The sequence below is a fragment of the Nicotiana sylvestris genome, chromosome 6 (assembly GCF_000393655.2).
Source record: "Nicotiana sylvestris chromosome 6, ASM39365v2, whole genome shotgun sequence".
Lineage (NCBI taxonomy): Eukaryota > Viridiplantae > Streptophyta > Magnoliopsida > Solanales > Solanaceae > Nicotiana > Nicotiana sylvestris.
In genome coordinates this window covers 23,399,942-23,407,422 of record NC_091062.1, presented here as the reverse complement: position 1 = coordinate 23,407,422, position 7,481 = coordinate 23,399,942, and the positions used below count along the sequence as shown (strand labels likewise).

Sequence of the window (7,481 nt, the reverse complement as noted above, 5' to 3'; positions counted from 1 at the left end):
ATGTGACGGAGTCAAAATTGGATCCAAGGGCAAAGAAGGCTATTTTTATGGGAATTACTTCTGGAGTCAAAGGATATCGCTTATGGTGTCCTATGACAAAGAAAGTAATATTCAGCAGGGATGTTACCTTTGATGAATCTGCTATGGTAAATAAGGTAACAGAAGATACCAAACAAAATGAAGGTGCTTCTAAGCAGGTGGAGTTTGAGGGAAAATTTATTTTTCCTACACAAGAAGCAGAGGAGGAAACAAATGAAGATTACCCTCTGGAAGGAGAGCCAGTAGAGGAGATTCCAACTCAGGAATCTCAACAACAACTTGAATCAATAGCAACCAGCAGGCCAAATTTGATGAATTTGCTATGGTAAATAAGGTAACAGAAGATACCAAACAAAATGAAGGTGCTTCTAAGCAGGTGGAGTTTGAGGGAAAATTTATTTTTCCTACACAAGAAGCAGAGGAGGAAACAAATGAAGATTACCCTCTGGAAGGAGAGCCAGTAGAGGAGATTCCAACTCAGGAATCTCAACAACAACTTGAATCAATAGCAACCAGCAGGCCAAAAAGAACAATAACGAAACCTGTTCGTCTCATAGAGACGGTTGCTTGTGCAACCTCAATTGTAGCTGATGATGTTCCTACTACTTATAAAGACGCTGTTCAAAGTTCAGAAGAAGATAAGTGGAGGATTGCCATGAATGATGAGATACAGTCCCTTCATCAGAATCATACATGGAGATTGGCCAATCTCCCGAAGGGAAAGAAAGCAATTGGGTGCAAATGGGTATTTGCAAAGAAGGAAGGATTTCCTAACCAAGTAGATGTTCGCTACAAAGCAAGATTGGTGGCCAAAGGATATGCTCAAAAGGAGGGAATTGATTACAATGAAGTATTTTCTCCAGTTGTAAAACATTCCTCCATTAGAATTATGTTGGCTTTGGTAGCACAATTGGATTTGGAACTAGTTCAGATGGATGTAAAAACTGCGTTTTTACATGGAAACTTGGAGGAGGAAATCTACATGACTCAGCCAGAAGGATTCAAAGTTGCTGGAAAAGAAAATATGGTGTGCAAACTTGAAAAATCGTTGTACGGATTGAAACAATCTTCTAGACAATGGTACAAGCGATTTGACGAGTTTATGTTGCGGCAAGGGTACAAGAGAAGCAAATACGATCATTGTGTGTATTTGCACAAGCTTAAAGATGGTTCCTTTGTATATCTTCTCCTATATGTTGATGATATGTTGATAGCTTCCAAGAATTTGGAAGAAATTGATAAGTTGAAGATTCAACTGAAGAAGGAGTTCGAGATGAAGGATTTGGGTGAGGCAAAGAAAATTCTTGGCATGGAGATAATTAGAGATAGACGTTCAAAGAAACTCTGTTTATCTCAAAAGGAATATTTGAAGAGAGTACTTCAACGTTTTGGCATAGATGACAAGACTAAGCCAGTTAGTACTCCACTTGCTTCCCATTTTAAGCTAAGTACTATTATGTCGCCAATGGATGAAGCTGAACGAGAGTATATGTCAAAGGTACCATACGCAAATGCTGTTGGTAGCTTGATGTATGCAATGGTTTGCACAAGGCCTGACATTTCACAAGCTGTTGGAGTTATTAGCAGATATATGCACAATCCAGGGAAGGAGCATTGGCAAGCTGTGAAGTGGATTCTACGGTATATTCATAATACTGTAGATGTCGGGTTAGTTTTTGAGCAGGAAGACAATCAGTCTGTAATTGGATATTGTGACTCAGATTTTGCGGGTGATATGGACAAACGAAGATCAACTACTGGTTATGTGTTTACTTTTGCAAAGGCACCAGTTAGTTGGAAGTCTACTTTGCAGTCAACAGTTGCTTTGTCTACAACAGAGGCAGAGTACATGGCTATTACAGAGGCTGTGAAAGAGGCAATTTGGCTTCAAGGATTGCTAAAGGAGCTTGGTGTTGAACAAAAAGGTATCACAATTTTTTGTGATAGTCAAAGTGCTATTCAATTAGCGAAGAACCAAGTTTATCATGCAAGGACGAAGCACATTGATGTTCGGTATCATTTCGTACGAGAAATCATAGAAGAAGGTGGAGTCACGGTGAAGAAAATTCATACTACGGAGAATCCTGCTGATATGCTGACAAAGGTGGTGACTGCGGTCAAGTTTCAACATTGTTTGGATTTGATCAACATTGTTGAACACTGAAGATTGAAGATGAAGACACAACCAAAATTTGTTATAGAGAGAAAATTGAAGACGTGGAATTTTTGCCAAGGTGGAGATTTGTTGAAATGTCAAATATTCCAGCTTTCCACATCGATGGGTTAGCAATAGTTGGGGGGATTTTTCCCCTATAAAAGAAGGCCTAATGTTTAGGATTGAAACACACCTCTCATTTGCCTTCTCATCTGTTTAAGGCATTTGTATCTTCTCTCTTTAGTATTATTTCACTTGTATTTTTGGAGTGAAATAAAATATTGGTTGTGTCCGAGGAGTAGGCAAAATTAGCCGAACCTCGTAAATTCTGGTGTTCCCTTTATTGTTGTTTTATTGTCTTATTTATTATTTGGTGGCTGTCATAATTTTTGGTATAGTAGTTGTGACTTATTCACACTATATACATTTGGCTTCCGCAACAATAAATCATGTCGATCCTTAGCAGCCTCGTCTGAGGAATGGCCATAATTTTCTCCCCTTGCCTGAAATTCTTGCGCAAGAAATTATAGCCATAGTTGACAACAAATTTCTTCAAGAATAAAGCATCTTTTTTAGCCACCATTTCTGCTTCTCCCAAGAGATAGAACACTCCTTGTTCCTTTGCTTTTCCCACAAATTGAATCTCTTCTTCTTCATCCAATCTAGGGGACATGACCATTTGTGTTCTAGCACTTGATATAGAATGAGTTGACTGAGCTACTGAACTACTGATTGATGACATGATTGAACCAGTTGATAAAGTTCCAGCAACTACTACTTGTTGCTGCAACTCTTCCTCCAAATGAACACTTGACGTTGATTTTCCACCTAATTCTCTATCTGCAACTTGATGATCATGTGCTGCAAGTATATAATGTTCTTATCGAATGAACTCTTTCAAATGTTCCACCAATTGGTTTTCAAACTCCTGTGGTTTCCCAAGTTGATCATTGTACCCTAACCTAACTACACATTGGAACACCTTGTATTCTCTAGGCTCAACATGTCGGAACAAGAAAAGTTCCTCTAGCGCTACTTTACTTATAGGAATGGACTAGATTGACACCAGAATTATGATAGAATGGATGGATGAAATATTGGAGACAAAGTGAGGAAGTATTGGTGGAATTCCCTGTACTAATTCAGAGTAGAGTAGTCCTATTCCAGGTACTCTATTGATATCTGGATTTTTGGCTAAGTCCCTAATGTAGTCACTTGAAACCTTGTTATTGAGCTCGAATTGGTATCGAAGTTTTTGAACGTAGTGCCAAAGCCCCATAACGATCACGAGCACAAATGAGAAAGCCAAAGGTAGAAAACCACCTTGCACGAACTTTGTCAGCTGAGCGGATAGATATGTAGATTCTATGGTAACGTACACCACGTAGAATAAGATAATCCGCCATATGCTAATTTTCCATATAAGAAGCATTACTAATGTCACCATATTTGTGGTTATGAGCTCAGCACTAACCACACAAATTCCATAAGCATTCCCCAAATTTCCTGTGGTTTTGAAGCTGAGAGTAACTACAACACATGCAACCATGAGGAAGTAATTCAGCTCGGGGATGTAAACCTGACCCTCGTGCTTTGCAAATGTGTGAATTACCTTCACCCTTGGGAAACAACTTAGAGTTTGGGCCTGAGCTACAATAGAAAAAGCTCCTGATATCATTGCTTGACTTGTAATAATGCCGCAACAACGGCTACTACAAATTAAAGTGGACCTGTAAGTGGTACCAACATCAAAATGGTTTCATCCATATCGCATCAAAAAGGGTAGCCGCTGCACCAAGCTCCTGCTATGCGCGGGTCCGGGGAAGGGCCGAACCACAAGAGTCTATTGTACGCAATCTTAGATTGCATTTCTGCAAGAGGTTGTTTCTACGGCTCGAACCCGTGACCTCCTGGTCACATGACAGCAACTTTACCAGTTACGTCAACGCTCCCCATATCACATCAAAACATGTATGCACGCGGGAGACTTGCCTGGAACTGATTCATAGAAAGTATTCTGCACATTTTCAGGGAATTTTGAGAGGTAAGCAGCTTGACCACTGTAAGCTGAGAGCAACGCTGGAAATACGACACAACTGAAGCTTATCTGCGATCGCATTGTAAAAAAAATTTACACAATTATGTCAGTTAAAAGGTAACTCTATTTAATAGTATTGATTAGTAACCTACAATAAATAGTAAGTAACATGTTATAAAATCTTAATTTACATTGATGGTGTAAAATATTCATAACACCTTTAGTACATATAACTGAAATCCATATAGAAATGAACAATACTTACTTGAACAGACCGCACACTGAAGTGGCCCAAATCAGCAAACATAGCTTCGGATCCTGTAATAGTTTCATGAAATAGTCCACTTGAGAAATAAGCTATCGAGTTTAACTTTTATAAACTGACTGAGTAAATAATATACATAATCAGGTCGTTGAGAAGGTGATTCCAGATAGTGTAAATAAAATTGTAACCTGTAATGCAGAGGAAAACTCCACCAAGGGAAAGCCATCCTTGTGTACCGTTTCTTTTGAAGTAGTCGATAATGTATTTGGGATTAAGGGCACGTAAGACGCTCACGTAAGACCGATGCTCCTTATGAATAAAAATCAAACGCTTATGGCTGGAGCAAATGTATATCCCACTTTATCTGTACCAAAACGTTGAACACAAAAGAGGGCTACCAGTATTGCGATTGAAACACCCACAATAGCCTCTGCAACAAATCTTTATCCATGAGTTGTCTTAATCAGTAAAATCGAAACAAAACAATTGGAGAGAGAAAAGTAGTACTCCCTCCGGTTTCATTTTAGATCAGGTACCAAATTTAAGAATGCTAAAATACTTTTGAATAGTCTTAAATGAAAGGTGTATATAACATACAAATAATTCCCTTTTGAAACTTGTGGTATAAGAGTAGTAATTATTTACCAAATATATAAATATGGTATTCCTTTTGAAACGGATAAATAAAAAAGATGTACATAAATTGCAAGAGTTTTTAGCGTCCTGTTACACTACAATTTTTTTGTGTATTTGTGACAGACAAATTAATACGTCATGAAATCTACTTTACAACAGGCTGTCACAAAAACGGGCGTAGCAAATATTTTTAACTGATTATCACCTTGGCCTAGAGGCTTTATTCCACTTGCGGCAGAGAGAACTGCATGAGAAAGCACCACATTAAACAAAAATAGTGTCGATCATATAACTTGAAATGTAACAAATTAATCAATCAGTACGGAGTATATATGTAATTAATATTTAATTAGAGATCTGAGATGCAAGGAGTGAGAACTCCATCCCCCAATGACCATAGAAGTTCCAAGGATGGCGACGAAGACAAGAAATATTTTTGCAAATTTACTCTTTTCCAAATTATGCCTGATCTTCTGAGCTCGTCTAAATTGATTAGATGGTATCTCTAGATTGTAATGTGAAAGCTCACTACCCTCTGGCTCCTGATTCGAGAAAAGACTCACTTTTGCATATCGACATATTAAGGAATACAACGCAAATACTCCGCCTGCATTCAGTATCCGGTCAAATAGTGTCAAATAAATTGAGTCGAACAAGAGTACGTAGTAAATGTATAGTAGCGATGGACATATTATAACTTACCATCGCCATTGTCGTTGGCCCATAAGGCAATGAAGACATACTTAGTCATAGGTACGAGGATTATGGTATATATGATGAGGGACAACACCCCGACAACGTCATCCTTGTGTCCGATTTTATCGGTAAAAGTACTTGCAAAAACGTAGAGAGGGGAAGTCCCTATGTCTCCGTAGATAACTCCTACTGACTGAACTGCTAAACTCAGTATTGTCTTCCAATCAGCCTGTGCAGTTGCAAATATGCATTGTAAATTAAATTAGGTGGACAACTTATTACAACAAGTTAAATTACACAAATAGTGTAAAACTTCATTATGTCTGTTAGTATATATAAGTTAAATTCATACTTTAGAGGCAGTGGTGGATCCAGAATTTTAAAGTGATGGGTGCTCGCCGATAAAAAATCCGAAAGAACAAGAAAAAAAAGTTTAGTTATGAGTGCTCACTCTATATTTATCTAACTATTTTTATAATTGCTTATGCAAATTTACTAAATCCGGTTAAAAGTAATGAGTGCTCAAGCACCCATAAGTATCTATGTACATCCGCCACTGCTTAGAGGAATGTCTTGATGGAGCGAAAGAAACTTTTCCAGCTTCCAAGTTCAGAGAGTCTACACGGTATAACTTTTTGTTTTCCATTCACTAGGCCAACTCCTCTTTTTTTGCTTTTCCAATCCCCTCCTTTGCTCTTTATAGAGTCCCTCAAAACTCACTATTATAACTTTTATTAGTGGTCATTTGCTAGAGTGTATAAGAATAATACTGAATAGGGTATATTAATAATGTTGGAATTAGTTATTCTGTGATCGGGGGGGGGGGGGAGTATAAATTACGGATTCGGGCGAACCCAGTAGCTTTTGCTTAGACCCTATATTTGTATTAGGAAATCTATTAAATATGTCTAAATATTCAATTGTGAACCCAGTTGTTGGGAATAAACCCCCTGCCAAAATAATATTCACGGTAATAAAAGCGGAATAATAATGTAGCACCGAGATACGGTAATTAACAAGAATAAAAGAGTAACAATGACACCAAGATTTTTACGTGGAAAACCCTTCTGAATAAGGGAAAAACCACGACCCCGAGAGGAGCAACTGATATCACTATAGTAAGGAATTTACACTTTGTAGGCCCGAGTAAAAATACTACAAAGACCACTACAATACTCAAAAGAAATAACCCTCTTTTGATATTTCACCTCACTACAATATCGCTCACACTCTCTATTTTCTTCACAGACTATTTTTTTATACCCTGTCTGTGAAACCTCACTCTTTCTTTCTAGCTCTCAGATATATTTTCCTCTGAGATTGTGATGAAAGAATGAGAGCCGAAGCTCTCATTTTATAGGCAAAATATGCCTACCAACCTTGACCTTTCAACTTCTGCAGCCTGTCATTTTTGACAGAAAAATGAGAAACGTGGGCTGCCTGCTTCTGCCAACTTTGAAAATGAAGAAGAAAGGAAGAAAACAACTTCCTTAAAATGTGGGCTGGACCCCACAGATCTCCCCCTCCAGTCCCATTCACCCGAAGGAGGTAACTTCGCAGTTTCTAGTTTGAGTGTATGCGGACAAGTTCTTTGCATAGCTCAAACTTATCTCTTGGTACAACTTTGGTCAGCATATCGGAAGGATTCTCAC

The 7,481-nt window shown here is 38.2% G+C and overlaps 1 pseudogene; it reads right to left on the bottom strand.

Moving 5' to 3' along the window:
• Positions 1 to 2,606: 2,606 nt before the first annotated feature.
• LOC104221302 (potassium transporter 5-like) lies at positions 2,607 to 6,475 on the bottom strand (annotated as a pseudogene).
• Between the last annotated feature and the right edge of the window lie 1,006 nt (positions 6,476 to 7,481).